Source organism: Dendrobates tinctorius, unplaced genomic scaffold (assembly GCF_039654945.1).
Source record: "Dendrobates tinctorius isolate UK_male_01 unplaced genomic scaffold, ASM3965494v1 ptg000191l, whole genome shotgun sequence".
NCBI lineage: Eukaryota > Metazoa > Chordata > Amphibia > Anura > Dendrobatidae > Dendrobates > Dendrobates tinctorius.
In genome coordinates, this window is record NW_027361858.1 from 14,298,562 (window position 1) to 14,304,561 (window position 6,000).

Consider the following 6,000-nt stretch of genomic DNA (forward strand, 5'->3'; position numbering starts at 1 on the left):
AACTTTCTGGTATTTTGATTTCACTGAACTTAAAGGGAACCTGTCACCCCCCCAGGGCGTTTTTCAGTTAAAGAGCCACCTTCAGCAGCACTAGGGCTGCATTCTGTGAAGGTGGTTCTTCTGTTTCTGACCCCCAGTAACGCTGAAATATCGACTTTTATAATTAGCTCCTCATACCTGTAATGTGTCCCACAGGTATGTTGTGTCCCCCTGTATCAGTCGCCTACCATCCATCAATCATGCCTGTCTGAGGCCTCGGCGCTGCCCACGATCTGTCCATCATGATGCCCCGTGCATCGCTGCCTCCTCTTGATTTGAATCCAAACGCCTGCGCTGTGACAAATGTTCTCAGGCATGCGCAGTGCGCTTTGCCTGAGAACCGACATCAGGCTATTGTGCCTGCGTGTTGTGGAGGCCCCAGCCCCGCAGTGTGAATACATCATAACACACTGTGGGGCGGGATCTGGGGCCTCCACAACACGCAGGTGCAATAGCCTGATGTCGGTTCTTGGGCAGCGCGCACTGTGCATGCCCGAGAACACTTGTCACAGCGCAGGCGCCTGGATTCAAATCAAGAAAGGGCAGCGATGCACGTGGCATCATGATGCACAGATCGTTGGCGGCGCCGAGGCCTCGGTCAGGCATGATAGGCCCAGTCTAAATCTTGCATCAGGGGCCATCATACTCTAGTTACGCCACTGACCAGCGGTAATGATCTTACCACCGACCAGAGACAGTATTTGCCTCGCTGTCATGCACATGACAGCGTGGCAAACACTGGATGTTCGGGCCCTCTATTCATTTGCATGGGATCCGGATTTGGGTATTGTTCTGATACCCGAACCAAACTTTTTTTTTTAACTGTTCGGCTGAGCCCGCCGGACCTGAACTTCCAGGCGTTCACCCATCACTAGTCATTATTAAAAGGAGAGGCAGCACTCTAGGCAATCATTATTAAAAGGTGGGGAGCTACATGGGGGTGCTTATCCAAAAGGTGAGGGAGGCACATGGAGGGTCATTATCAAAAGAAAGCACACAGGGGTAGCTATGATCAAAAGGAGTGTAAGTACAAAAGATAATTTTTAAAGGGCGGAACACAGCAAGTCATAATGAAAAGGAGACTCCCTGGAAGAGGTCTTATCAAAAGGAGGGGAGGCACACAGAAGGATCATTATTAAAGAGAGATTCATTAGGAGGGGATTATCATAAGAATTCACACTGTGGAGTCATCAAAAGGAACACACTATTAACTTAAAGAGGAAACCTTATGGGGTAATTAATAAAAGGAGGGACACTGGGGGTCATTATATAAAAAGGCACAGGCAGTATTATTAATAATAATGTTATCATTATTATTATTATTTGGACATACTTTGCAGTCCGCATGCTAGTAGCTCCTCTCTGAACTTGCTCCAGTTTTTCATTGTCTTTTTAATATGTGGTGCCCAGAACTGGACACAGTATTCCAGATGAGGCCTGACCAATGAGGAGTAGGGGGTATAATTACTTCACGTGATCTAGACTATGCTTCTCTTACTATATGCTAGAACTGTGTTTGTCTTTTTTGCTGCTGCATCACATTGATGACTCATGTGTTTTCTGTGATCTATTAGTATACCCAAGTCTTTTTCACACGTGCAGTTCCTTAGTTCTATTCCTCTCATTCTATAGATGTAATTTTTGTTTTTCTTGCCCAGATGTAGAATCTCCCATTTATCCCTGTTAAATACCATTCTATTAGTCACTGCCCATTGTTCATTTGCAAATTTGTTAAATGTTGAACAACACTGGGACCACGACAGAGCTTTGTGGTACCCCACTTGAAACAGTTTTCCAATTGGATGTGCAACCATTTATGACCACTCTTTAAGTAGGATCACTGAGCCAGTTATGAATCCCATACTTGGTCATTTTATCAAGAAGGAAAGTATGAGATACTTCATCAAACTTAGCAAAGTGTTTGGTAAAATATGATGGTCATCTTAGTCTTTGTACAGAGGTGTTTAGGTAATGATCAGTCTGGTGGCATTATTCCATCATTATGGTGTGGTATAATAAGGTCATAGCAGGGTGGTATTATTTAATTTAATTTTATACATGAATATTAGTGCTACATCGTGATTTTCTTTAGGGTCAGACAGTGTCATACTTGTAATAGAGACCTGTCTGTGTATGTGTAGTGGGAGTGATTGCATTGGCCTGTGTGCTTTTAAATGCTAAGACTAAATTTCAGTTGTAGTCCAGCCCTGCACATGAACCATAGGAAACAATAGACCGGAGATGTTTCTATAAGATAGTATTTTATAGAATGTAGGGTGAACTAAAAATAAACTTTTATTTTTTTGTAAACAGTTTAAACGAAGACCAATAGAGAAGGAAATGCATACATCAAGAGAAAAAGAATCTAATGCACTATTCAAAACAATTCCCATCTACAAGGCAAGCTAAAAAGAAAACATATGTCTTATGTACAGTAGTTTTTGTAAAAATGAATAGCTCTAACATACAAGCATTAAAGCCTCTGCTATAGAAGACCAAATTTGCCAAAATGTGATTTGCAAGATTCACATCAAATGAAGTACTGGTAAAGGCCATTTATTTTTCTATAAGGTCTCTCAGGACCCAGAGCATAATAAGTGGAGGTGACAGGGAGTTGTCCTAGTGCCGCATATTCCCATCAGGTCCTCCACTGGCTCGCTTTGTCTCTCCCGGTCCAGATCTTCTTTTCCATCTTCACAGTCTTGTTCACTTTTTGGCACCTTAATGCTTGACCACCAGGCCTCACATGATTTCAATACATGTGTTGGAGGTAGAAAAAGAATGCACTCAGTGGGAAAAACAAGACAATCTTACACTTATGATACCATTTAATGGCTAACAAAAGTGAAATAAATGATGTTACAAAGCAAGCTTTTGAGACTATTTAAGCCTCAGGCATGGTATAACAAACCCAAACATATGCACAAAAAAACAGAGACATGGTATAATAAATTAACTTTTAATTAAACAAACTGAGTTCAGAGAATGAATCCTTAATTGGATTAGATTAGTGGTGTGAAAGTTTTATAGTCCCAATAGTAAGATCAGAGGTCTTGTGCCCTCAATTTCTTTGGAGTAGATTCCTCAGATTCTGTAGTGAGTCATAAATCCTCCTGACAGATTTAGTTTTGTGTGGATGGAATCAAAAACTCTAATAAGTTTGTATTCTGTAGTGCAGCGGTATCCACACTGTGCAGTAATGAACCAGTGACCCAAGAAAGCTCCACAATAAAAGGCTTTTTAATGCTCAACTCAAAAAATACACAGCACACAATATCCTCCGGTTTTCAGGCGGGAAACATATCCTCCATATTGCAGCCAATAAACATGCCAGTCCACCTGCGGTTTACAGCCGGGCACAAGACAGTCCATCTCCGGATCACCACCGGGCACTGGACAGTCTACCTCCAAGACCGGTTGCTGTGTACACTGTGAGTGCCAGGCCTTTCAGCTCCCTTTGCTGTTTGGCTCTGCTTGCCTGTGTTGCCTCACACAAGTGGAGCTCTGCAGAGCCTTCTGCTCTCCAGTCTTGCAAAAACCAAACTGACACTGACCCTGACACACCCAAACCCTTTACTGCAGGGTTTTTAACTGGAACCTGTGGCCATGGACCACATGGAAAACCCAGGCCGGGGGAGAGGTAATGGACTGCACCACTACCATTCTGTAGTCTGTTTCAAAACACAAAAGCCCAGAGCAGGTTTTCCCAAATCTGCCCTGGACAAATAGCCTGTCCAAGACCTATACTCACTTTTATTCTGCATTGTAATTACAGCTATGCCTGTGACTGCAATGCACTCCCATAGCCTCAATACGCCTCCGTGCGCATCCTGGGGGAAACACACAGCGACCCTTACATACTGCCTGACAATTCCCAAACCCTGCAATATTTTTGTGATTTGAAGTTGTCTTTTAATATGGCAACTTTTATATTGTTTATGTTGTGTCCTGGACCACAGAAATGTTTGGCCACTGGCAAATTTTTTTTTTTAAATCTGCAATTGTGTGGTGATGAGACCGCTTCCTTCTCTCAGTTTCTGTTCTGTTTCTCTCACATAGAGACCCCCAATAGGACAAATAGTTCACATAATTATGTACATCACATTGTACGAGGAATATGTGACTGTCCCAGGAATCTTATAGTCCTGCTGTGTGTTGGGAATCTGTATCCTGTTTTTGGTGTCTACATGAGTCCATGTTTTGCAACTCTTCACATTGCAAGGATAATTTCTTCTTGGTGTATCCGAGGGCATTGAACTTCGGATCATGATATTTCTTAAATTTGGAGGTTGCCTGTAGCACAGTAAGGGAAGGTCTTTGAATATTGTCTTTATCCAGTCATCTTTGTGTAGGATGCGGTGAAGTTTTTAGCAGTTTTTCTCAATACCTCAAGCTGTGGGTTGTAGGTCACCATCAGAGGTACATGATTATTTACCTCTTTTTCTCTGTATTGAAGTAATTGACTTCTAGGGATCTTTGTGGTTCTAGTGATAGGATGATCAATGGAGGTGGGGTGGTAGCCTTGATTTAAAAATCTTTTGTTAAGATGGGTTAAGTGTTCATCCTTGTCTGTTGGGCTGGAACAGATATGATTATATCTAAGCGCCTGGCTGTAGCCAATGAACTTTTTAATGTGTTTCGGGTGGATTCTGTCCCATCTGAGGTATATGGGACGGGGGAATCTGAGGAATCTTCTCCCAAGACATTGAGGGCACCAGGCCTCTGATCTTACTTGGAAATTGGGACTATAAAACTGTCACACCACTAATCCAGTTAAGGATTCATTCTATCAGCTCAGTTTGGTTATATATTTAAATGTTAATTTATTATACCATGTCTCTGTTTTTGTTGTTTTTACGCATATATTTGTGTCTCTTCAGAAACTTTGTAATACCATGCCTGAGAAACATCATTTATTTTATTTTTGTTAAAAGGTATCATAACTACAAGATTATCTTGTTTTTTCCCACTGAGAGCAACCTTTTTTCAAATGGCTAACAGGATAAGTAAGGGTGAGTGCACACAGTGCGGATTGACCTGCGGATTTTTCCGTGCGGATTTGCAGGTAAAACCGCAGGTAAAGTGACCTGCGGTTTTCCTGCGGATTTGCCAGCGGTTTTCCCCTACGGTTTGACACCTGGACAATGGAATAGGTGTCAAACTGCAGCGGAATCCGTAGAAAGAATTGACATGCTGCGGATTTAAAATCGCAGCAAATCCGAGCGGAAAAATCCGCAGCATGTGCACTGTGATTTTGCAAACCCATTGAATTGCATTGTACTGTACACTGCCTGCGGATCTGCAGCGGATTTGCCTGTGCGGATCCGCTGCAGATCCGCAGGCAGTGTACAGTACAATGCAATTCAAAGGGTGGATCCGCAGTAAAATCTGCACCGTGTGCACATACCCTAAGGGGAAAGGTGACTATAATGCCTTTAAGTTCTTTTCAGTCCTAAAGAATCAAGCAAAATGAATACAAGCAGCCATTTTGCTTGATTTGAGCTAATTGAAGTGCAAGAAATCTGGGTTCTAGCAAATGCAAATTTTTGGTGAAATTTGATTTACCTCAAATCAATTTACTAATTTCTATCCACTACCCATTTACTGTAAGATAAAGGTAAGGTTCACATAGAGGAAACTGAAAAGGTTTTCTATGGAAAGATATCTTCACAAAAAAGATGTTAATGAAAATCAACTACATTTTATATTTATTCTTAATATGAAAATTAATAACAGTTATTACTTATCAACATGATAGTTTATAAATGTATGCTCTCTGTCAGTCTGGCTGCCGAAGTTCCCATTGATTCTGAGAAGGGGAGGCCCAAACCTCCTGCATTGATGTAGCAGTAGCAAGGGCTTGTGCATACGTAGCAGATTTGGTGTTTTTGCAATGCAGATTTGCTAGTAAGCCTGAAGCAGTCCTGACCCTAGGAAAGTGAATGAGAAACCTGAAGTGTC